Source organism: Entelurus aequoreus, linkage group LG09, assembly GCF_033978785.1.
Source record: "Entelurus aequoreus isolate RoL-2023_Sb linkage group LG09, RoL_Eaeq_v1.1, whole genome shotgun sequence".
Taxonomy (NCBI): Eukaryota; Metazoa; Chordata; class Actinopteri; order Syngnathiformes; family Syngnathidae; genus Entelurus; species Entelurus aequoreus.
Window position 1 is genome coordinate 42,412,538 of NC_084739.1, and position 27,697 is coordinate 42,440,234.

At 39.1% G+C, this 27,697-nt stretch overlaps 1 protein-coding gene and 1 long non-coding RNA gene across 3 annotated transcripts in view; one reads left to right on the forward strand and one right to left on the reverse strand.

The window, feature by feature from the left end:
• LOC133657447 (inositol polyphosphate-5-phosphatase A-like) overlaps positions 1 to 27,697 on the reverse strand; it is a 441,346-nt gene that overhangs the window by 256,845 nt on the left and 156,804 nt on the right. The gene's annotated exons all lie outside the window — the stretch shown is intronic.
• On the forward strand, positions 14,504 to 16,370 carry LOC133656861 (uncharacterized). The gene is made up of 3 exons (XR_009827178.1): positions 14,504 to 14,592; positions 14,666 to 16,052; positions 16,198 to 16,370. It is a non-coding gene; the product is annotated as an uncharacterized LOC133656861 (long non-coding RNA).

Here is a 27,697-nt window from a genome sequence, read left to right on the forward strand (position 1 = left end):
TCATTACCTTATAAAATTTGAAGTTTTGACTCGTTGTCAACAAGCTAATAATAATAATAACTGCTATAGCGGCCGCAACATTAATGCTGCCACAACGATGACTCTTGCTGACCTACTGCCTTCGGTAATAGCACCATTCCCAAATTATGTCGGCTCTATTGATAAACTCACTAACAACTTTGACGATGCCTTGCGCGAAATTATTGATAGTATAGCACCGCTAAAGCAAAAAAGGGCCCCTAAAAGGCGCACCCCATGGTTTACAGAAGAAATTAGAGCTCATAAATTATCATGTAGAAAACTGGAACGCAAATGGCGCGCGACTAAACTTGAGGTTTTTCATCAAGCATGGAGTGATAGTTTAATAACTTATAAACGCATGCTTACCTTAGCTAAAGCTAAATACTACTCAAATCTCATCCGCCTCAACAAAAACGATCCTAAATTTCTGTTTAGTACAGTAGCATCGCTAACCCAACAAGGGACTCCTCCCAGTAGCTCCACCCACTCGGCAGATGATTTTATGAATTTCTTTAATAAGAAAATTGAACTCATTAGAAAGGAGATTAAAGACAACGCATCCCAGCTACAACTGGGCTCTATTAACACAAATACGACTGTATATACGACGGACACTGCCCTCCAAAATAGTCTCTCTATTTTTGATGAAATAACATTAGAGGAATTATTACAGCGTGTAAGTGGGATAAAACAAACAACATGTTTACTTGACCCACTTCCTGGGAAACTTATCAAGGAACTGTTTGTATTATTAGGTCCATCAGTGTTAAATATTATAAACTTATCACTTTCCTCCGGCACTGTTCCCCTAGCATTCAAAAAAGCGGTTATCCATCCTCTGCTCAAAAGACCTAACCTCGATCCTGACCTCATGGTAAACTACCGACCGGTCTCCCACCTTCCGTTTATTTCCAAAATTCTCGAAAAAACTGTTGCACAGCAGCTAAATGAACACTTAGTGACTAACAATCTCTGTGAACCTTTTCAATCCGGTTTCAGGGCAAATCACTCTACGGAGACAGCCCTCGCAAAAATGACTAATGATCTATTGCTAACGATGGATTCTGATGCGTCATCTATGTTGCTGCTTCTTGATCTTAGCGCCGCTTTCGATACCGTCGATCATAATATTTTATTAGAGCGTATCAAAACACGTATTGGTATGTCAGACTTAGCCTTGTCTTGGTTTAACTCTTATCTTACTGACAGGATGCAGTGCGTCTCCCATAACAATGTGACCTCGGACTATGTCAAGGTAACGTGCGGAGTTCCCCAGGGTTCGGTTCTTGGCCCTGCACTCTTTAGTATTTACATGCTGCCGCTGGGTGACATCATACGCAAGTACGGTGTTAGCTTTCACTGTTATGCTGATGACACTCAACTCTACATGCCCCTAAAGCTGACCAACACGCCGGACTGTAGTCAGCTGGAGGCGTGTCTTAATGAAATTAAACAATGGATGTCCGCTAACTTTTTGCAACTCAACGCTAAGAAAACGGAAATGCTGATTATCGGTCCTGCTAGACACCAACATCTATTTAATAATACCACCTTAACATTTGACAACCAAACAATTAAACAAGGAGACTCGGTAAAGAATCTGGGTATTATCTTCGACCCAACTCTCTCGTTTGAGTCACACATTAAGAGTGTTACTAAAACGGCCTTCTTTCATCTCCGTAATATCGCTAAAATTCGTTCCATCTTGTCCACTAGCGACGCTGAGATCATTATTCATGCGTTCGTTACGTCTCGTCTCGATTACTGTAACGTATTATTTTCGGGCCTCCCTATGTCTAGCATTAAAAGATTACAGTTGGTACAAAATGCGGCTGCAAGGCTTTTGACAAAAACAAGAAAGTTTGATCATATTACGCCTATACTGGCTCACTTGCACTGGCTTCCTGTGCACTTAAGATGCGACTTTAAGGTTTTACTACTTACGTATAAAATATTACACGGTTTAGCTCCAGCCTATCTCGCCGATTGTATTGTACCATATGTCCCGACAAGAAATCTGCGTTCAAAGAACTCCGGCTTATTAGTGATTCCCAGAGCCAAAAAAAAGTCTGCGGGCTATAGAGCGTTTTCTATTCGGGCTCCAGTACTCTGGAATGCCCTCCCGGTAACAGTTAGAGATGCTACCTCAGTAGAAGCATTTAAGTCCCATCTTAAAACTCATTTGTATAATCTAGCCTTTAAATAGACCCCCCCTTTTTTAGACCAGTTGATCTGCCGTTTCTTTTCTTCTCTCCTCTTCTCCCCTGTCCCTTGCGAGGGGGAGTTGCATAGGTCCGGTGGCCATGGATGAAGTGCTGGCTGTCCAGAGCCGGGACCCCGGGTGGACCACTAGCCTGTGCATCGGTTGGGGACATCTCTGCGCTGCTGACCCGTCTCCGCTCGGGATGGTTTCCTGTTGGCCCCGCTGTGGACTGGACTCCCGCTGATGTGTTGGATCCACTGTGGACTGGACTTTCACAATGTTATGTCAGACCCACTCGACATCCGTTGCTTTCGGTCTCCCCTAGAGGGGGGGGGTTACCCACATATGCGGTCCTCTCCAAGGTTTCTCATAGTCATTCACCGACGTCCCACTGGGGTGAGTTTTTCCTTGCCCGTATGTGGGCTCTGTACCGAGGATGTCGTTGTGGCTTGTACAGCCCTTTGAGACACTTGTGATTTAGGGCTATATAAATAAACATTGATTGATTGATTGATTGAATCTACTAATAAAAGTCTCAATTAATCAATAAAAGCTAGACAACCACTGAGCTAGCATTTTAGCTAGTTAGCCTGCGGCTTGCGGTCCTTTCAGTTCGAGAATTTTATCAGCGAAGGAGGCTTTGTCTTTAATTGTGATGAGACCGAAAAAAAATGCCACAGCAAATTACAGCAAATGAGAAGGCACTACCTGGACACAAGCCGATGAAGGATCGCCTCCCACTGATAGTTTGTGCTAACGCTAGCCGTGACTATGTGAAGCAACTGGTCGTTTGTCACTCCAAAACTCCCAGAGTGTACAACAATGTTACAAATATTGCCAGACACAAGGTAAAATGATTTTCCTTTTTTATTTATTTTTTGTGTGTGTGTGTGTTGACATTAAGCTGTTTGTGGTGTTGTTGTATTTGGATAAAAGATAGATTGTGTAGCTATGTTATGTTGGTTTGAGGTGTATATATATAAAGTTAATACATGTTAGTGTCTTTAAAGTATAGAGTTTTTGTTTTGTTTAGTTTTTTACTAAAACAGGGACTTAAATTAAGGCTAGAACCAGTTATCTGTGTTTACATTGATTCTTGTGGGGAAATAATCTTCACTGTACGAACTTTTCCGGTTGGTGAACTATGTTGAAGAACCAATTAAGTTCAAAAATACTTTTTATTTAAAAAATATCCCTTAAAAATGACTGGCATGTTTGCTTGCAATTTGTAAATAATTGAAAACCTTGGTTCATCTACTTTGGTGAGTACAAGTACTGATTGACCATCCCAGATGCATTAATTTTTTTCATTTAATGTCATAGTAAGTCACACTGTAATGATTCTTCTCTGCAGTGTTTTTCAAACATTCATTTATTTGTGGTGGCCCGCTACGAATAAAAGTGGAGTTTCACAAATGGATTTGGTGGAACCTGTTTGGTAGTTGCTCTTACGCAGCTGGTCTGCCAGAGAACAAGAAGACATAGCAGGAGTCAAAGTCATCTTTATTTTCATTTTTTATAAATTTGCTGGATATACAGAAACATCTAAATAAACATTTTTCTCTGAACCATGACATGAGCTAACTGGGAAAACGTTACAATTAAAATTTAGATATGCAAAATTTACAGGATAATGTACAAACATTTGCATTTTGCAAGAGTATGTGCATTTTGAAAAAAAGAAACGCTACCGCAAATGTGCAAGGATGTGCAAGATGTGAATCTAAAAAAAGTAGCATCAGCGGCAACGACGACGAATGTGCATGGACCTGGATTTTGTACAATGGTTATTAGGAATACGAATGAACAAAAATAAATATAAGACATTCAGAGGGGTGAAGACAGACAGTGAGATGGGGGGAAACTACTCGAGAATGGAGGGTAAGGTCAGCGTCCAGAGCTGAGTAGGGAGCCAGGCAGTCAAATGTTGGTCATCCAAATTAATTTAGTTTTAAGCAACAACATTTCATCACATTTTAGTCAGCTAAATTACAGTAAATTTAATGTACATTATAAAAGATAAGGTTGTTTTTTTAAAATATATTTGAAAGCACCTTCATTTAGACTACTTGCAAAGCATTAAACACCAAAGTAGCATTATTTTATAGTCAGGAATGATGTAGTCAGTCAATTCTTGCTACACAGGTCAATGCCAATAAATATCTTTCAGGCACTTATTATATTTGGTTCTGCTATGTCTCTGGCAAAGCAGGTATGTGTGTTGTGAAACGGAGTTCCGATGCATGCTACCAGAATTTCATCGTGCACCTCCACAAGCCCAGTAAGTGCACATTGCCAGTGTGCTGTGAAAGGCAAGGAGTGGAATTGTGCAGAACACCTCCACAAGCGCGCAGCCCAGCCTTTGACTAGCAGCAGTCATGGTTTGCCATTTGCTAAGAAGACAAGAGTTTCAAAACACTTCACTGTCCTGGTTAAATACCGTAGCGGACCACGGCTCATTTCTTGTAATGCCAGCGTGGCACATTGCAGCAATAAAACTAACCAAAAAGTTGCGAGAAAAAATATTAAAATGTAAATATACAGAAAAAAAGGCATCATGTAATACTAATAATACCTAATTATAACACAAATATTTAAATATATTAAATATACTGTAAGTAAAATGTTTTTTTTTCCAGCTTTTTTTTTTCCAGAATACATGCATCCTGGGTCATGGCCAAATATGAAATTGAGATGCAACCCACTATCACAAATACATCACAGCCGTGTGGATAACACTGCCCTGTATTAGCATCTTTATCCAGATCCTCACCAACATATATTGCATTCTGTCTTGAGACATGTGTCAGCCCTCTACAAAGTTTAGTGGAAATTGGCTTTGTATTTGACATAAAATAATATTTTGCATATTTTTCATGTCAAAATGATTGCTGCATAAAAGGTTACCGGTAATCAAAATGATGCAATTAGGGATGGCGTACCGTATTTCCTTGAATTGGCGCCGGGAATATAGTATTCGCCTGCCTAGAATTACAGCCGGGTCAAACTCGTTTCGCAAAATAATTAGCGCATGCTTGGCACTTCCGCCGGGTCAAATATGAGTCATTAAATGACTCCCGCCTCCAAGAGGTAGAGGGCGCTAGTGATCCTTCTTGCGACTACCAGTACTGCAGGAGACAGGTACTGCAGAAGAAGACAAGCAGCAAGCATGCAGCAATTGTTTGCTTGCACTTTTAACATGGAGGATTACATATCTAAAATAAAACCGTTTTCTAAACTGGACTTTCAATCGAAGCAGGAGGTAATAATTAGAGGAATATCTCCAGAGACTTTTAAAATTGAAGAAAGATGAGAAAGACTGCCTTTGATCAGAAGCAGCTGCACATGGACCCATCTACAAGTAAAGGTAAGATCATAATAACGTTTTTTTTATTAAATGTGTTTTTAATGATAAGGTATGCGCCGGAGTGAGAAGAGGTTTTAAAATAATTAGAGCATGCTTGCTCATTCCGCATGGTTTTGGTAACCGCAGGAGTGAGAAGAGGTTTTAAATTAATTAGCGCCCCTGCGGCTATTCAAGGAAATACGGTATGTCTTTTTCACAGCACTGTATAGTTTAACACAGGAGTGTCAAACTCATTTTAGCTCAGGGGCCGCGTGGAGGAAAATCTATTCCCAAGTGGGCCGGAATGGTAAAATCATGGCATGATAACTTAAAAATAAAGACAACTCCAGGTTGTTTACTTTGACCAAAAATAGAACAAGCACATTATGAAAACGTACAAATCACAAATAATCCTCTGGACAAAACACTTCAATTTGTTGAAAATTCTGAGGAAATTGGTGCCGTTTCAAAAACACAATGAAGAACACAATGAGCTTAGACTTTGTCTCAGTGTATCTACAAAACCAGGATTCAACTTTAGGTCACTGTCTTTCCGGGATTGAACAAAAAACCCAACATGTAAACTCTTCAAGGTATAAAATACCTCCTTGGTCATGTCCATGTAGCAATCCAGTGCTAACTCAACAAACCGTAAGAAACGGGGGTAAAAACTATTCAAAAGGGTTAGGTTTTCTGGTTTTTGACAGAGACATTATGGGGGAGTAAGGGTGCCAAATAACAATGTGTTCGAAGCAGAAGACATAGGTTTTAAGTTTCATTTGGGTCGAGGGAGAGGAGCCGCAGCCACGCTTTACTTTGTACCTCTTGCTAGTCCTAACAGAATTGCTATTGTGACATCCAGTGGACACATTTAGAACAGCAGTTTATTTCATTAAAAAAAAAATGCAGCTCACTTTAATACTTGGCAAACTCATCTCGCGGGCCGGATAAAACATGTCAGGCCCGGTTTAACACATTAAGCTTTTTTATGTTTTTGTCACTTCTTCTACCTCAACCTTGTTGTAACTCACCTCCACATTATTCTCTTGTCACAAAATGCATTTTTTTTGGCAAATTGTTTATTTAGATTTACTACAGTAGAATAGGAACATTGGTAGGGGAAGGCACACAGCAAATGAAGAAAATATCCCCTACTATCGCTTTAAGTGCAAGTACTTTTTCTGCTTCAAGTATGTGTCAACAAAACTAGATAAATTTACAACATAAAGCAAGGGCAACAATCCCAACCAACATTCTTGTGATTGAGTAGATTCAATAAATGGGCCAGTGCACTTGCTTGGTCAATCATAGGAGATGTATTTTGGGTATGAAACAACACTGTGACAATTCATCATGAGCTATTGCATTCTCCGCCCTAAAACGTGTCCACGGTAAGTTTCATCAAGCAGACTGTGGAGGTCCCGTACTTGCATGTTTGCCCAGCACCGCCCCTCATCTGCTCAAACCCGTCTGACTCTGACCTCCAGAACCTTGCAGCGACTACATTAATTTTCCAAACAAAAATCAATTGGCCAAGGAATAGGACAAAGACGAAGCCTCGTATTAATACACCAGGCGGGACACACCCTCAGGCGGGAGTTTACGGCTGTTTTTATCAGTAATAGTTTAACAGCGGGTGGCAGCTAGGAAACAGAGGGATTGCTTATTTCTTCTGACCCCTGAGAGGAGTCACTCCAAATAAACCCATACTTGCTTCATTTATTATCGGTAGAAAATTAGCTCACAAAATAATCTTGAAGCTATTTAATGTCAATGTGTTATTTTATAATCACAAGGAGCAGCATATGAGACATGCTTTGTTTGTAATTTGTTTGGCATTGAGTTGTGGGGAAATTAAAAATACAAAAATAATGGAAAAGAAGTCAAGGGGACAAGTAAATTACTGCCAATTGCAGGCCATGTGCCCAATTCATTTTTGTTTATTTATATGCTGGCTGGCAAACATAGAACATTAGATTAGGGAAATCTGATTTTATAATTGACAGGCTGTTTCAGAGCTAGGAGTAAAGTAAAAGCAGGATTTAAAAGTGCAAAAATGTGCTCCATGAGTCATTAATATCCACATAGGCATGCCAACAGGATTGTAAACTAGGGCTGAATGATTTGAAAAAACAAAATGAAAAATATACATTTAAATTTTAGGGTTTGTCCAGTTTTTTCCAAAAACAGTATTGTCTACAATGTTCTTAAAAAATAATAAAAGATAATATTTTATTATTTCCCTAGGCTAAGCCTACTTTTTAGAATGAAAAGTCTAACGCTTTATGACTTGAAATAATGTTATTTTTTATTTACCTGCGCATTACATAAACATAGGAATCTATAGAGAAATATGCAATTTAGCAATTCCAGTACAATGTTTTAAAGACACAAATTGTATTGTAGTTTTTGAGTGTAGAAAATGTGTTTAATAGATGGAGTAGATATTGAAATAGTAAATTAAATCAAATTTTTTTGTGTATTAATTGATGATACAATGAACTGGAAACCTCATATAAAAAATATATAACATAAATAGCAAGAATCACATCAATAATGAATAAAGCAAAATATGTATTGGACAAAAACATCACTTCATATTCTATACTGCTCGCTAGTGTTACCATAGCTGAGTTATTGTTTAGAAATATGGGTAAATAACTACAATAGTAAGCTTCATTAATTAATAACCGTGTTACAAAAGAGGTCAGTTAGAATAATACAAAATGTTGGCTATAGAGAACATTTAAATATTAATATTCTTATATTTAAATCCAACAATATAGACAATTTGCAAACAGCTAAAATTATGTTTAAAGAATATATAAAGAATATAGGTGTGGACCCAAGAATGTACAACAATTTTTAACAAAAGAGGAGAAATAAAACCTCAGAGAAAATGTTTACTTGCACATACAACAATTAAAACATTTAGCATATCAGATTGATCATCTTTCGCCAAGGAGGGTCCCTGAGCAGACGTGCTTGAAATGAACAAATTATTGTATGGGATTAAGATTGAAAATTTGCATGCAAACTGATATTGATTACTGCATATCTTGGTGCCATCTAAAAATAAATACCGAATGGGTAGTTTTTCGACCCTTGGTTTTGTTCCAGAACAAGTCACACAAAGTATGACACTCTTTTTAACCCGTATTGCCAATAGTGTGCTAACAACAGGGTCAATCCGAAACATATTGTCTTTCGTGCGCAAACATCTGTCTCCGTATTTTTGTCTGCCACACAACAATTTCTCCTTTTACCTCAATCACCATTCAGGCTTGGTATGTTCACGAAAATGGGAACTCTGACAATCATTAACACATGAACATAAGGATTAAGCATTAAAACCAGCAGGTCGTTACAATAGTTGTTTAACAGTTTTGTTTATGTACACTTAAATAGCTCTCTGTTGTCCAGGGTCTGAACGGCTCAAAAGTGTTGCAAATTTGCTTGTACTCTGCCACGACTCATTTGGGTTTACACAGTCCATCATCACGAACGTCTTTTCATCTGGTTTATTAGTAAAACGTCCATTAAAAGTACCGTAATTTACGGACTATAAGCCGCACCTGACTATAAGCCGCACCAGCTAAATTTAGGGGAAAATACAGATTGCTCCATATATAAGCCGCACCCGACTATAAGCCGCAGGGTTTTGATGCGTAATTACCGTAGTATATAGGGGTTCCTGCTACCACGGAGGGGATTGTCGGGACAGAGATGACTGTTTGGGAACACAAAGCGTCCCATTTATTAACAATAAATCTTTCAATCATTCAATCAAACTTTCACATCTTTGACATGGCGAACAGCATTCGTGCAGAGTACAAATAATACAACGGTGCAAAGTAATACAAAGTGCTCGCCTGTACGTTATCAAAATAACCAGCCTACCGGTATATGAAAAGTCAGTCTTTAATCATTGTGTCATCGTCTTCCTCCTGCGTACTAAAACCACCAAAATCCTCTTTGTCGGTGTCCGAGAAGAACAGGCCGTAAATAAGCCGCACCCTTGTATAAGCCGCAGGGACCAGAACAAGGGGAAAAAGTAGCGGCTTATAGTCCGGAAATTACGGTAAACTGATGTTTCTGAATGATTAGTTTCATTGCCAACAAAGATGTCGAGGTTGCGATTGTCACTGCTCACTCTTCACAAGAAAGTAAATACCGTAATTTCCGGACTATAAGCCGCTACTTTTTTCCCTCGTTCTGGTCCCTGCGGCTTATACAAGGGTGCGGCTTATTTACGGCCTGTTCTTCTCCGACACCGACGAAGAGGATTTCGGTGGTTTTAGTACGCAGGAGGAAGACGATGACACAATGATTAAAGACTGACTTTTCATATACCGGTAGGCTGGTTATTTTGATAACGTACAGGCGAGCACTTTGTATTAATTTGCACCGTTGTATTATTTGTACTCTGCACGAATGCTGTTCGCCATGTCAAAGATGTGAAAGTTTGATTGAATGATTGAAAGATTTATTGTTAATAAATGGGATGCTTTGCGTTCCCAAACAGTCATCTCTGTCCCGACAATCCCCTCCGTGGTAGCAGGAACCCCTACATACTACGGTAATTACACATCAAAACCCTGCGGCTTATAGTCGGGTGCGGCTTATATATGGAGCAATCTGTATTTTCCCCTAAATTTAGCTGGTGCGGCTTATAGTGATGTGTCACAATACAATTCAATGCAGCCTCTGAATGGGCACATAGTGTCCAACAGTGATATGTGTGAAACACACACTCACACTTTTTCTCTACAATAAACTGGCACGTTTTTTTGTTTTTTTAAACTGGTTACTTGTCCAGATGACAGCTAATTCCCATCAAAGGTTATGTTAAAGATATTAAATGAATGAACAAGTAGGCTAATTGTATCAATCCTCAGTAGTTTTACTCTCTCACCAAAAAGGTGGCCCCTGCTGCTCTACTGCTCCCACTCCTAGCCTCGCTATTTGCGGGGCATCTTAATCTGCTGGAGTTTGCTCGCGCTCACTTAATTCCGATGATGAAGAAACAATGGAGGAACGAACTGCGGTAAGGACCAAACCATTTTTTATTAAGGGGCAAAGGGGCTTATTATAATTATTCAAATCAGAATATAGTATGGAAACATATTTAGAGGTAAGAATAAAGTGCCTCTGCTAGGCAGTTACAAGAGTAAATTAATTATGACAGAGTGACGCTGCAAGATTTGATTTTTGATTTTTATTAAGGATCCCCATTAGCTGGTTGCCTCAACAACCCACTAGTCTTCCTGGGGTCCACAATTCAATACAATTACAAGTAAAAGCATATAATTATAACTACACAATACAGAAAAAAAATAAAAGCATCAATAAAAAAACAAGCAAACAATTTACAGTCACAGAATAATAATTACCATATAAATATAACAAACAAATCATCAATGAGCAAACTAATTTAAAAACTCAGATAAAATATTACTCTCTTTTTAAAAACCTGTTTACTTTCAATGCTGGTGAGAATTCGAGGCAGGTTATTCCAGAGCGATAAAGATCTATAAATAAAAGATTTCCGCAAAGCATTCTTCCTGGGACGAGGGAGTACAAAATGCCCCTCACTGGATGCCCTGGTATTGTGATTATGTATAGTGCTACTGTGAACTATTTGGGCCATGAGAAAAGCAGGAGTTTTACTACCGGTTACTGATTTGAACAATATAAGAGTATTAGCCAACAACCTGTTCTGCACTGTTAGCCAGGAAAGAGAAGCATGCATTTGGTTCACATTGGCTCTTAGTGAACAACCAAGAACCAGCCTTGCTGCCCTATTCTGGACAATCTGGAGCTTACTGATCTCACCACTTGCAGCAGACGCCCAGACTGTAGAACAATAGTCAATATGACACAAGACTAAACTCTTAACAATTTGACAAAGAAGAGGTGGATCAGCAAAACCAGCACATTTCCTGGAAATACCAACAGCCCTTCCCATCTTTGTAACTATATCAATGATATGATTTGACCAGGATAGAGTGCAGTCCAGCATCACTCCAAGGAGCTTGGCACTTCTGACCTGTTGAACTGTTGAAATACCTAGCCTCAAATCCAACTTTGGGTCACAAGATAACCCTTGCCTAGTCCCCAATATAATACTTTTTGTTTTTGAGGTGTTAAGGACAAGTCTGTTACATACTGTCCAGTCATGCACAGCTTTTAGTTCCTCACTCAATACTACATTAAGTACACTGCATGATGGTGCAGCATGATATAAGGTTGCATCATCAGCATAAAGAACCAATCTTGCACGCCCGGTAGCCCAAGGTAAATCATTGGTGAATATAGAAAAAAGTAAAGGTCCTAGGCAACTTCCCTGTGGAACACCACAATCCAAACTTCTGCTATTAGACAAGCTGCCATTAAGATACACCTGTTGTGATCTTGAGGACAAATAACTCTGTATCCACATTAAACTTGAAGTATTAAAACCATAACATTTAAGTTTCTCAATTAAAAGAGAGTGGTCAATCATGTCAAATGCAGCACTAAAATCTAACAGCACAGCTCCAACCAACATAGAATTATCTGTAGCATTAAGCCAATCGTCCGTCATTTGTATAAGAGCCGTGGACGTAGAGTGGCCCGTTCTATATGCATGTTGAGAATCAGTTGCTAGCCCATTTGATTGAAAGTAAGCTTGAATTTGTGCATACACACATTTCTCCAGTATTTTACATAACCCAGGTAGGATGCTTATTGGTCTATAAGATGGAACAAGCGAGGTATCATCAGCTGGGAAAAAGTGGAATTACTACAGTATGTGTGAGTGTTTAAAACGGTCTGTGTGTTTAAAATGTGCTGCACAATACCTACTAATTCTATTAAGTGCTTCTGTGGTATCGCTGTGTGGTTTTGGGTTGATGTAAATGGAAAGCCGGTTGACTAAACAATGCAAAAGCATTAGAATAAGGTGATTGGATGACAGAGTGGAGTAGACGGTCTAAGCCTAGCCAGCCTGTACCTTGCCAAGTCCATTATGTGTATTGGAGACAACTTGACATCCGTCATGGTGAGCTGCCAGCCTAAAGAGAAGAGAGGCTGCTGTTTTGTTTAGCCTTCGTTGTCAGGATAGCTTCCACCTTGCAACATCCAGGTATAGATAATGCAATCAAATGAAGAACCTGTGAAAGACCCATCCCACTTCTCATTCTGAACTTGGAACTCTGAGTTGTTAGAAACCCCTTTCAGTCAGCTAGCTCAAGGGTATGCATAGACTTGAGATATACATCAGTGCAACGGTTTCAGAATGTCCGCTTATATTATCATATGAAAGTTGGAGATTATGAAAACAAGGCACTATTGTATAATAATTACGGCTGCAATGATTAGTCGACATATCGACAATAAAAAAAATGTCCTTAAACAAATATGTGTTATCGATACCTCACTTAATATAATTTCAATGTGTTTTTTTTTTTTTTGTACTGCTAACCCACACTGGAACTTCCGGTGGAAATACATTACAGCATCAACTGCAGAAGAAGATGCACAAGGGCAAGAAAAATGGTAAGTGAGGAACAAGAAGCAGAGGCACCAAAGATAAAAAAGTAGACCCAATACTAAAGAGTGGCAATATTTTAAAGAAAATTCACAAGGAAGGTTGAGTTGGTGACAAGGAAACTTTGGCTGTGCACGAGCAACTGAAATGCAAACGTGTCGTATTGTCTTCCCCACCTTCACCACCGCTGCTTTAGCTACAGTAATGTTTAAGTATGAAGTATGGATACAATTTACACAAGTTATTGTTTTAACAACTAATACTAGCCTCTCTAATGCCAGAGATTTTTAATTACCTAAGTAGCATCTAAGACGCCAGTTCCGTATTCTACAGAAAGATTTAATTATATTTTGTCTGTTATGAAATCTGACCTCTTTTCCATTTCATAGCAATTTGTAACACCTTTTTTTGTTTTTTTCCTGTGCTCAATTTGAAACACAAACACATTAAATCATTAAATAATAATCAACAATCAGTCATTACAGTTCTCATGAATTAGTAGTAGTTTGTAAGTACGGTATTTTTCGGATGATAAGTAGCTCCGGAGTATACGTCGCACCGGCCGAAAATGCATAATAAAGAAGGAAAAAAACATATATAAGTCGCACTGGAGTATAAGTCGCATTTTTGGGGGAAATTTATTTGATAAAACCCAACACCAAGAATAGACATTTGAAAGGCAATGTAAAATAAATAAAGAATAGTGAACAAGTGTATGTACGTTATATGACGCATAAATAACCAACTGAGAACGTGCCTGGTATGTTAACGTAACATATTATGGTAAGAGTCATTCAAAAAACTATAACATATAGAACATGCTATACGTTTACCAAACAATCTGTCACTCCTAATCGCTAAATCCGATGAAATCTTCTTCCTCGTTGTCGCTCCTGGTATGCGCCGCTAGCGTCCTTTCTTTCTGCTGCTCGATCGCCGTTTTCTGCTGCATATTTCACTACGTCCAGCTTGTAATCTACAGTATATGATTTCCTTTTCGGTGCCATTTTTGTTCAGTTTTCATAAGTTACCGCCAATGTAGAAAGGATCCATTTTAATAGGTACGGCAGTAGCATATAGCATATAGCAGTTAGCATCCCATGACCCACAATGCACTTCTGCCATGACCCTCACCCGCCAAATTATTATTGGTTGACCTGTGTGTGACGACTACTGACATTTTGCTTCGTCTCTTCCGTGAATTAGATAAATAATATTATTTGATATTTTACGGTAATGTGTTAATAATTTCACACATAAGTCGCTCCGGAGTATATGTCGCACCCACGGCCAAACTATGAAAAAAACTGCAATTTATAATTCGAAAAATACGGTAGTGATTGTCATAATGAAATCCATCCATCCATCCATTTTTCTACCGCTTGTCCTTTTCGGGGTCACGGGGGGCGCTGGAGCCTATCTCAGCTGCATTCGGGCGGAAGGCGGGGTACACCCTGGACAAGTCGCCACCTCATCACAGGGCCAACACAGGTAGACAGACAACATTTACACTCACATTCACACACTAGGGCCAATTTAGTGTTGCCAATCAACCTATCCCCAGGTGCATGTCTTTGGAGGTGAGAGAAAGCCGGAGTACCCGGACGGAACCCACGCAGTCACAGGGAGAACATGCAAACTCCACACAGAAAGATCCAGAGCCCAGGATTGAACTCAGGATCTTCGTATTGTGAGGCACATGCACTAACCCCTGTTCCACCGTGCTGCCCCATAGTCATAATGAAATTAATAAGATTATGAAATTGTTCAATAAGGTTCATGATGATTATCAGGGTTCTTGTTTCTTGTACTTTGTAAACACCTTGAACAGTTTCTTAAAGGGGAACTGCACTTTTTGGAATGTTTGCCTAATATTGACAATACTTACGTGAGACAAGAACACATATGTGTTTCTTTTTTTAATGCATTCTAACTCTTCAATAAACGTTAGCAAAAGTCAGCTAATAATGGAGGTAATGAGATTTTCTCTCTTGCACTTCTAAAAACATTTAAAAAACTCTGTACTTACAGAATTTATTTACATGCTGTAAGAACCTGCAGCATAACCGGCATCACCCAAAGGCAAATTTTTAATTCCGAACAATCCGTGCAGTCTGGATTTGTCTGATTTATACTTATTAAATGAATGATTGAGAGAACAGAATACAAATTAGGCTTTTTTATAATCAAATTAACTGGCTGAATTGATGAATCGTTGCTGATAAACGAATATAGTCACAAATGGTTACTCCCTTGTGTACTATTACTGCCACATCACAGTTATTTTTCTTGCCATGTGTCTATGAAGAGAGTGACCTTTAAGAAAGCAGCACTTGATAGGGATTCAATAAGAATTGAATTGTATGGAAGCATATATGTACAGTAGTAGTACTATAAAGTCACATCATGCATAATGCTGGCACAAAAAGTCAGAAATTCATCCCATTAGTGTGTAAAGCCTCAGCTTTATTTTGAGGCCATTTACCTGGGCGGGTATAGCCCTCCCAAAAGCATTTGTTTGATGTGTGATTGTTTGAGATGTATGTTCATCTGAGACAGGTGTCAAGAGGTTGTTTCAACTGCAATAATTACTCCGCAACACAGACGCTTACCAACAGACAGGCCGCAGCCCTTCTCCAAACTCGGAAGAAATTGCTTGGATTTAATGTAACGATTTTCCCTCCCCCCTCGACTGATTATAACAGGTTGTGCGTGACACTAAGCTCGAGTGAGGAGATCAATTCCCCAGGAAAGTGTTGTCTTCTTTAGACAGGCCGATGAGCCAGGATGAGAGGAAAAATCACGGAGCAGCGCATCCCCCGCACCTGCTCCTGACCTCCTTGTTCTGTACATGGTACCTAGCGCTGGCTAAGGTGCTCCCCTTGGACCGACCGACTGACCATCCATACATCTGTCCATCCGAAGATATATACAACTAAGGCAGGAAAAAGGTCAGGCAGGCTGAATGTGGCTGGCAAACAGGCGGTAGGGGGTCTGGTGGCCCAGGGTTGAATCACAGGAGAATTGGTGCATGGCAGTGAATGAATAACCCGCCATGGCTCCCCAAACCCCATTATTTCCCTCCTTCTCCAACAGGGCCTGAAATTCATGTCTGCGCATGCTGCCAGTTCATTAGGGGGAGGATGTCATTCCTCTTCTCGCTGCTGCAGGACAGGCCAAGCGGGCCCCAGGAGGACCAAGCTCTGTTTAATTCCACATCAACCGCTCCACTGAGGGCCTTAATCTCTGCTTGTGTGATCAATACTATATCAGTGTAAATTAAAATGACAATTTTAAAGTAATTAAGCCTGTTAATGCTCGATTCAAATGTCATTATTTGCACAAGGAGAAGCAGAGGGGAACCACTTGGTGTGTGTGTGTGAGGATGGGTGTGTGCGTGTGTGCGGTGGGGGTGGACCATGTCCACAGTGACAGGTAAAACGCTTTAACTAGAACAGCACATTTATGCCGCTCTAGTCACAAAAAGGAGGGTTTAACAAAAGCAGATTAACTCTCCACCCATGCTGGCCCGGAGAACTCTCCAATTTCAGAGGAGGGTAACCCAATTGCTGAAATCTGATTTGTGCAAGCAAACCCAATTATGGCCATATTAGATGAGAAGTGGCAGGGAGAGAATGCTTGCAGGGGGAATCAGGGAAAATAATAGGGGCGGGGGACCGAGGAGGCAAAAAAGAAATGTTACACAATAAAAATGCACTTAAGTATAGAATGAAGCCCAGCAGTAATTGCGTGATTAGATTATGTGTGTCTCCCCCCTCACTATGCTTTTGAAAGGCTATTTGGAGTCATTGTGATGGTTGGAGTGAAATAAATGGGGCCCAACGTTAACCTTGTCCCTGTGTGTGTCCTCCCTCATGTGAGCTGAGGTGATGTGTAAGTGAAAAGGAAATTAAATGATCACATTGTTGTTTGTTATTATGACAGGCTCACAGCCCCATAGCCAGCGACCCGCTACTCCTCATAGACCAGATTCACCAATTACAGCCAGTCACACTATTTGGGGCGGCCACGTCGGGCCTGATAACCATTACTGTCATGCTGAAACATCACTCACAAAATGACCAAGAGCTTCTACTTGAATTGTTTTCAAGAAGCATGCATACATGTTTACAGATAATTTGAGGTTTCAAAAATGCATCTGCAGCTCACACTTAATAGTGAGCAACTCTCATGTTGAGGTGGTAGATGCAGACCTAAATAAAAAAAAACCCTGACACAAATCATGAATTTGTACAGTCTGCGGATGCTCAGCTCCATAAGCAACATACTCACACCACAAACCAAATAAAACTGTTGTTTTTGCTGTTGGATAAAATTAGGTTTCATATATTGAATTTTAAACAGCTATTATGTGTTACTTTGTTCGGATTACCCTCATAAGAATTACAATTCACCTTAATCCTGTATGCTGGACTCGGGTTATAAATCCATCTAACCATTAATAAGCATTTGTGGTAACACCCATTACATTAATGTATTACATTGTATTTCTAGTTTGTTTTTAACTACATTTTAGAAGTTAGTCATCCAAGTTCATTCAGTTTGACTTGACTACATATACAAAACCTATAACTAAAATTACAGTAAATGTGGTTACACAAAACGTGATATATTATTTGACCTAAAATTAAAACAAATCATTAAAATATATTTTTAAATTAGTTTAATATTATATAAATAATATTACACAGTACAACTACTTTGGTCTTTGTATAGGCGAGGACTTTACGATATGATAAATATCACTATACAAAATTGCAATTTTGTGACACGGCAATAATATAACTATTTATTCATGGGAATGTATTACTTATTCATTTATTTAATTTGTTTGTGTTACAAATTCAGTTGCACCGCAGGGTTTACGCGAGTCAGCTGGCACACATGGCGCTTGCGATCACAGCCTTCCCGATGCCCCGAGCCAACACCAAAAATGTTGTGACCCCCAAAACGCCATACCTGACGTGCCTGCAAAATATTGGGACTTTGTGTGCATGTTAAGGACCTCAAAAGGTCGTCCAACGTATAGAATAAAAAACAATAAAATGAAATGAAATCAAATAAAATAAAATAAAAAGCGGTAGAAATGTATGGATGGATAGACAATAAAATAAAATTAATTTCACTTCAGACTGTCATTATCATCATAATTTCTACCAAATAAGATCAAGATCTGAATTTGTGGAGCCGAGTTATTAATGGTTTGTTTTTTGCGGTGAATTATCGGAGCAATATTTGGCGCCGTGCCATGCCCAAATCTTATGGCACAGGCAAAATGTGTTTGCAATTTATCATCACCTCTGTGTGTAGTATCTGTAATTTTAACCGCGACTCATTTGGCCGAAGCCCCTGGGAGGAGATCATTGAGGTACGACACCTGTTTTTCGACGAAAAATGGCCAAAAACGTCAGGCGGCGCCATACCACGCCCATATCTGATGGAAAAATGTGTTCATAATTTGTCATCGCCTATATGTGTAGTATCTGTAATTTTAACCGCTGCTCACTTGGTCCAAGTCCATCGGAGGAGTTAGTTAAAGAACGACCCGTTTTTTGCCAAAAAAATGGGAGATGAAAACTAAGATGACTGACTTCCTGTTCATTTTCAGGTATGGTTTCCTGAGACTTTCGAGTGCGGCCCGTCATGATATATGTCTTCTGCGATTTCCGTGTTGATACGGGAAACTTGTAGAAGGGGCTTGTTTTTTCAAATTTTAGAGGTGGAGCTAAAGAGCCGATTTTGAAATTTCGTTTTCGGGACCCCCAAAATATAAAATTTTTCGCCATGCTTGCGCGCTTGCAAAATATGGGGACTTTTTGTGCATGTTAAGGGCCTCAAAAAGGTATCCAAACGTACAGAAGAAAAAACAGCAATTCCAATAGGGACCCTTGGCGGTGCTCTGCATCGCCGCTGCTCGGGCCCTAAAAAGAAGTTAACAAAGAAATTACTATGAAATAGAAAAGGGGTAGGACTAAATAAGCTCTGCTTTCTTCTACTTCTTTTCGAAAATGTTGTAATGCGAAACTGGAAATATGTCATGCACCATAGTCTAACTATGCATATTCGAAATAAATTAAAACCATAACCATAATTCAAAGGACAAAGTGAGTCAAATGTAATTCAAATGATTAATTTAGAGACTCCTCCAAGCACTGCTAGAGCGATGTGACTTGGGACAGTCTAGCTTTTGCAACACTTCCTGGTTATGTCACATGTTCACAGCCTTACGCTTTTGTATTGTCGTCAGATCCACAAAGTGGAGAAAATTATATAAAGGATAAGCGGACTAACTAAATATTAAATTGTTCTTGGATTCATCTCTGGCTCAGAGACAAATCTTGTATTTTTAAAACATAAAAAGACTTCATTACTTTGCACTGCAACAAACCTACTTTTAAAAGCACTTTCGTCATCTTTGTTATTTTTTTAAATTGGCATTAAATATGCAGTAGATTTCAGCAATAAGAGGTTGTTCGGATATGTATTACATTTCTAATGTGTTATGCATTAATTCATTCTTGTACTTAACTTTAGGGACCATTATTATCTTTATAAAGCAAGGAAAAGCCTTTTAAAGTTATTATTAGGGGTGTCAAAAAAATTTACTTTCGAATGAATCGTGATTCATATTTGTAACAATTCTTAATCGATTCAAAAATGTTTTAATTATATTTAATATATATACTTTTTTTTTTTAATCCAGCCACTGTCCAGCCACTCAGGCAAATCATATAGTTGATGTAGATGCCCATATCTGCTGTACAGATTTACTTTAGAAAAGAGAAGTGTTGGATAATTCTCTTGTTGCCCTATTTGTATTTGACATTAATAAATGTTTTGGTAAAACCTTATTAAACAAAACAGTTTTCTTTTAAGTAGTATAAAAAATTATCAGAGCTGTTTTATCTATTTTTTGGAGGAATGCAGGTAATCATAGAACTTGAACCCAATTGTATTAAAAAAAAGTATCGCTTTTGACCCGAGAGTCGTTTTGAATCAAGAATCGATTCTAAATCGAATCGTTACCCCTCAAGATTTGAATCGAATCAAATTGTGTGGTGCCCAAAGATTCATAGCCCTAGTCATTATTCCCATTTAATAGTTATGAAATTGTTTATAGATGATTTATTATATGATTGCTTTTATTGTTCAGTTTTTAAATAAAATGTTGTATATCAGTCAACTATCAGCTTTTCCAAACTCACTTGATTATGATGTAGAGGACATGTACCCTCAGAAACACGCAGAAGACAACCTAGGTGATGTCCCAAAAAGACAAAAGTCTTCATGGTCTTTCTTTTTGGAATCCATACAGTAACATCACGCAGTACTACTCAGATATTATTTTTAAACATGTTTTAAAGTATTTGGGAATTGACAAGTCTTCTGCCAGCTCAGTGGCCTTGTGGTTAGATTGTCCGCCCTGAGATCGTTAGGTCGTCAGTTCAAACCCCGGCCGAGTCATACCAATGACTATAAAAGTGGGACCCATTACCTCCCTGCTTGACACTCAGCATCAAGGGTTGGAATTGGGGGTTAAATCACCAAAAATGATTTCCGGGGCGGCCACCGCTGCTGCTCACTGCTCCCCTCACCTCCCAGGGTGTGATCAAGGGTGATGGGTCAAATGCAGAAAATAATTTCACCACACCTACTGTGTGTGTGACAATCATTGGTAGTTTAACTTTAACTTCAAAGCCCAGCCTACTAATTAATTACTATTTATTGTAAATAATAATCCATTGGCTCTATAATATTGCAGTTGATGATTTGTTGTTAAAGCCTGTTGTACATAGTTGTACTTCCAACTGTACTAATCAATATTAAGTGCAATACAATTTTGAAAAACTGAATGCACTCTACTTTATTTGAATACCGTATTTTCCGGACCATAGGGCGCACCGGATTATAAGGCGCACTGCCAGTGAGAGGGTCTTGTCAGGTCTATTTTCATACAAAAGACGTGCCAGATTATAGGGCGCATTAAAGGAGTTATATTATGATATGTTTCTAAATTGAAAACACTTCTTTGTGGTCTACATAACAAGTAATGGTAGTTCTTTGTTCAAAATGTTGCATAGATTATGTTCTACAGACCATCTTCAAGTCGCTTTCTGACAGTCGCTTCAGGATGCGCCGTTTTGTCTTATTTATGTGGCTCACCTTCGACAGCGTCTTCTCCCCGTCATCTTTGTGCAAGGATGGGAGTGGAAGAAGTGTCAAAGGATGGAGCTAACTGTTTTAATGACATTCAGACTTTACTTAAATCAATAATGAGGGAAGCGTCTGCTCATTCGTCGCTCACTAGTGCAGCAACAACGCTGAAAATGTGTCCCGTGAAAAACCGTCCGACCTGAAATCTTCAATAACTAAAGCTCCGTATGTGAATTATGTAAACCCACTATATCTGCAGTTTTTAACGGTTCCATAGCGAGTCTACTGACATATATAAGTTAGAACTTTACGCTACTTTATATTAGAAATGGCAACAGCGTAGGATGAATGCCCCATAACAAGAAGATAGACAAATAGAAGAAGCTTTTCGACTACCTTGTCGCCACGGACTACAAAGGCAGACGCGCGCAAATTTTCAAGACGTATGCAGTTCCCAAATAGAGATCAGTAGGTACCAGAAGGTAGCAAAAGTTAGTTTTACATAATATTGTGAAACAAAACGCCAGATAATATGTCAGCTAATGGGTGCCATTTTGCGGTCCTTATACACACATCATAATAATACTTGTATGTCTGACGTAATGTGCCGACAATCCATCAAGCGGTGCGGCTTCATAGCTTACCAAAGTCATATTAAAACATTTTGACAAATTTTGTTCGCCGTGTATAATGTTCTATATTCTCAATGGAACATTTAAAGTTTTGTTGTTGTTTACTGGCGTCAACCTGCTGTCCACACATATCTCTTATGTGTGACTGCCATCTACAGGTAACACTTAAGAATACCCAACACCAAGAATAGACATTTGAAAGGCAATTTAAAATAAATAAAGAATAGTGAACAGCAGGCTGAATAAGTGTACGTTATATGAGGCATAAATAACCAACTGAGAACGTGCCTGGTATGTTAACGTAACATATTATGGTAAGAGTCATTAAAATAACTATAACATATAGAACATGCTATACGTTTACCAAACAATCTGTCACCCCTAATCGCTAAATCCCATGAAATCTTATACGTCTAGTCTCTTACGTGAAAGAGCTAAATAATATTATTTGATATTTTACAGTAATGTGTTAATAATTTCACACATAAGTCGCTCCTGAGTATAAGTCGCACCCCCGGCCAAACTATGAAAAAAACTGTGACTTATAGTCCGAAAAATACGGTATATCCATTTCTTTGTGTTCTTTTGTCCTTTATAATTTCTTGTGATTACATTTGTTCTTGACTGTTCAAAACAGAAAAGCAGAGCAACTGTAATCACAAGATCACATTAACAACAGTGATTTAACATTTTCCAATTAAATAAAATTGTACATCGTGTCTACAAACGAACAACTATTTACATATGCAATGATTTAAAATGTATAAATAGTTCACAAAAGATCAACTATTGCAGTCACACACTAATAAGACATATAATAAGATGTGAGTCAAGCTATTTAGGTCTAAAAATTGAAAGAAAAAGATGTAGGGCTTTACTTCCTAACGTTGAAAAAAGCTCCACGCATTAAGTTTTCTGCAATGCCCGAATAGGAGAGGTTGCTCAACATTACGATAGTCAAGGTCTCGTATTTTATCACAAATTTAAGTTACTCATGTCACGCCAAGCTTTACATGTCTGGTGTTATATGTTTTAAATGAATCACTCTTTCTTCCCGCGTAGCGTTGCCATGTTGAAAATATTTTTCCAGATCCGGGGCCGCAGAAGCACTTGGGATATAAAAGGATGGAAAGAACACTCAACATGTGCACTTTTGGCTAAAGGGAGAAGAGGACACACTCGTCGGCTGGATTCGAGGGACGCTTTTCGCATTGGGACAGCATTCGCGCACGGTGACAACATCAGCACCCCGTAAATGCGCACTGCGAATGATACGGCTGCTGAATTCAGACACAGCTAATGAGTGACCCTGTGCTGCGACGATACAACCAAAATCCCAAGCACTGTCCGAAGTGATGCAGCACCATGAATAATTAAATATGTGCCAATACACAACAGATAGGAAGCATCCCTGCTGAAAAAACAAATGCAACCTGTGGGTATTTAATTAGCGGTGTGGGTGCTCTTGTGCATGCCTGATCAAGCAGAGCAAAAGACACCCAGGGGCTTTCCAGAGGGCCGAAGAAACGTGGCGTTATATTGGTTTGCATCCAAGATGTCCGATCCATCAAGCTGCCTGCTGACTGGAGTTTGAAGAGCCAACCCTTATTAATTATCAGCTCATTTGGAGGAGGGGGTGACATGAGTGGTAGAAATGGGCCAGTGGAGTAAATGATCAATTGAAGCAATTGCTCCAAGCAACACTGCTAAGGGTGATTACGGTCAGATTGGTTGTTTGTTCCAGAAGAGCATAAGGTTGCACAAGAGGTGTGGGTGGTAAGTGAGTATGATTAGGAAGGCTATCAAATACATTAAACATAGTGGATAACGGGTTTCCTAATTACTGAATACATGTTAATCTATTGAAAAACCCAATAACTTTTTCTTTGTACATTTTTTTTTTACCTGCAAAACATACTGTACATCAAGTTAAACAGCAAATTGCTGAATACTTGCCATCAAAGACACCAAGGAACTGGACAAATATTAAGGATCACATCAATTGGACTGTTGAGTAAACAATATAAAACAGGTTTATACCTAGACATTTTAGTCAACAAGCTAGAAGCTGTATCTTTGTTTACCTTATTTCAATTACAGCATGTCATTTCTGTCATAACATGGTCTCAGATTTAAAATGTCTCATTTGCCCTCTATATCGCTTGTGGAGGAACAATTGCAATATAACCATTCCACCAAAAATGTGCCATGTGTGTCTCTTGGTTTTTATAAGTGCACAATAAAAAAAATCAATTTTTTATGAAGCAAAGTGTCCTGCACATTATTCTGACTGTACATAAAATAAATACAATATAAAATATTTATTTAAACTACCTCGAACAATAGAAAAATAGTGTTGCCTTTTCCTGCTTCCTAAATTTTGATTTTATAAACAAATATTATAATTTAAATCCTTCAGAATGTGTTTGTTTTTTTAAAACAAATTTTTGTTCATCTTTATCCCATCTAGGAATGAGTACCGATGGACGATATTTTTTGATAGCGGTTCCTAATTGGGTAATTGACCGTTAAAATTCTGGACTAATGATGCGGCTATTGTTACTTGTTTAATTCAGCGTACTGTCGTAACAATGGCAGGCGCGCACTCTCACATTCAATCAAGTGCCGCTGCAAAGCATAAAAAAATACATGGTGGAACTACAAAACGGAGTCGAATTTTTACCGCCCCGCTTTCAGTTACAAGGTACACGTAAGTAAATAAATTAATAGATTTACGCGTCATTGGAATCAAAGTTTGCTAACAACAAAATCTAAAGTAAGTCGCGGAAATTGGAGTAACGTGACTGAGATGCTGTCAAGGACCAGCACTCAAGCCGACAGCTAGGTTTCACCTTAATGTAACTGAATGTGGCGCACCGACACAGTATTTTCATTGCCACCACACCTTGAAAATAAGGTTATTTTTTAACGTGCAAACAAATTAAAGTATTATAAAGTATTGTATCTCCTTCTTCTTTCGTGTAACGTCAGATGTCCAACTCGGTGTCATGTAGCCATACCCGCATCTCTGGTCCTAGGTGGAAGAGGCTGGCTTCCGAGGGCGGTCCATATAAGGGGCAGATGTTAATTATATGGTCGGCGGTCTGCTCAGGGTCACCGCACTCGCATGCCGCACTGTCCGCCAAGCCCCACGTCTTCATTGATGACCCAAAGCGACCGACCCCAGTCCGTAGACGGTTGTATCTCCCAGAAGAACTCACACAAAGTCTGACGCTAGTTCTCAATTTTATTGCCGGCTTAGGTATGTCTACACTAAGCCGGATAACCCCTTGAACAAATAATTATTTAGCCTAAGCATCGTGGCAGCCACACGAATCTATCGTTTAAGATCCCCCTCCTCGGACAATTTTTTACACGGGTAACGGCACCATCTATTTCTTGAATCTCCGGCTCTGAGCTTTGTATGGACTTATTGATCGTTTACAAAATGAGTTCGTAGAGGAAGTGACGTCAGAAAGAACGCGCCACAGCCAGCTTCATAACAACCGGAGCTAACCACTGGAAAGATGGAGGCGAATCATCCAGACATGCCCCTGTTTCTCATTCTTCTACATGTACAGACGCTTGTGGAAATCACACATGAATACCTTAAAGGCCTACTGAAATGATTTTTTTTTATTTAAACGGGAATAGCAGATCCATTCTATGTGTCATACTTGATCATTTCGCGATATTGCCATATTTTTGCTGAAAGGATTTAGTAGAGAAAATCGACGATAAAGTTCGCAACTTTTGCTCGCTGATAAAAAAAGCCTTGCCTGTACCGGAAGTAGCGTGACGTCACATGAGGCAATATTCCTCACAATTTTCCTTTGTTTACAATGGAGCGAGAGAGATTCGGACCGAGAAAGCGACGATTACCCCATTAATTTGAGCGAGGATGAAAGATTCGTAGATGAGGAACGTTACAGTGAAGGATTAGAGAGGCAGTGATGGACGTATCTTTTTTCGCTCTGACCGTAACTTAGGTACAAGCTGGCTCATTGGATTCCACACTCTCTCCTTTTTCTATTGTGGATCACGGATTTGTATTTTAAACCACCTCGGATACTATATCCTCTTGAAAATGAGAGTCGAGCACGCGAAATGGACATTTAAAGTGACTTTTATCTCCACGACAATACATCGGTGACACACTTAGCTACTGAGCTAACGTGATAGCATCGTTCTCAAATGAAGATAGAAACAAAATAAATAAATCCCTGACTGGAAGGATAGACAGAAGATCAACAATACTATTAAACCATGTACATGTAACTACACGGTTAAAAATTATCAGCCTGGTAAGGCTTAACAATGCTGTTGCTAACGACGCTAAGGCTAATTTAGCAACTTAGCAACTGGTGTTGTGCCTGAAACCTCACAGAACTATGATAAAAACATTAGCGCTCCACCTACGCCAGCCAGCCCTCATCTTCCCATCAACAGCCGTGCTCACCTGCATTCCAGCGATCGACGGCGCGACGAAGGACTTCATCCGTGGTTTTGGCGGCAAGCATCGGCTAGGCGTAGTAAGTAGTCCTTGTTGTGTTGCTGTAAGTATTGTACTTAGCCGCTAATACACCGATCGATCCCACCTACAACTTTCTTCTTTGCAGCCTCCATTGTTCATTAAACAAATTGCAAAAGATTCACCAACACAGATGTCCAGAATACTGTGGAATTTTGTCGAAGAAAACAAGAGGTTTTCTGTATCGGGTTCGACGTCACGCGCATAAATCATATCCAAAGGAGTTTTTCAACCGGAAGTGTGGCGGGAATTTTAAAATTGCACTTTATAAGTTAACCCGGCCGTATTGGCATGTGTTTCAATGTTAAGATTTCATCATTGATATATAAACTATCAGACTGCGTGGTCGGTAGTAGTGGGTTTCAGTAGGCCTTTAAGTGAAGGAAACGTGCGATTGCAGCTATTTCGGATACAACACTTCTCAGACGGCAAGAGAACTTCCGAATGTCCGGGTCAGCTGTGATTCTACTTACCGAAAAACTTTGTCCCTTCCTCCTGTGGACGTGATAAAAAAAGGTAGCGTGTGCTTTGTATTACCTGGCCAACAAGGTAAGACTATGGAAAACATCGAATGCATTTGGACTGGCAAAGCAGACTGTATCAGTTATTGTCCACCATGTATGTCTCGGACTCAACGTCTAAGTCCAGAGTATATAAAGTCACCAAAAACGAATGGAAAATGAAGGTGAAGGCAAAAGAGTGAGGAGTGTCCTGACCAGATATCTAGAGCCCTAGATTGATTGTTGTAAAATGTTATTTGTCATATTGTATACTTTTACATGTCTAATAAAGATGTTATTAATTTATGATGGCTCAGGTGTGATTCACTACAATAGGGCCCCACAGCACACTGGATTCCAGTTAATTATGTAGTATGTATTATTATGTAAGTAAATAATGTAGAGTATATGTAGTATACGTACAATATATTTATATATATTATATATATAATATATTATATATATTATATTATTTATTATTATTCTTGTCTATTGTGAGCGAACTGTGGTGCTGCATTTCCCCCAGGGATCAATAAAGTACTTTCTATTCTATTCTAATTGAAATACCACAACACTGGATATTGTTCAGATAAGTTTAATTTAAGAACTTGCACACAAAGCAACACTGGAGGTGACTATGACGTGCACATTTTCTGCGCCTGCGAACTAGGTCGCGTTACGCCGGCGGACGGAGGGTGGAAGGGGGTCTTAAACAAGCATTGTGTGTGTGTAGACAAGGATAAGGTTAGGTGGGATTT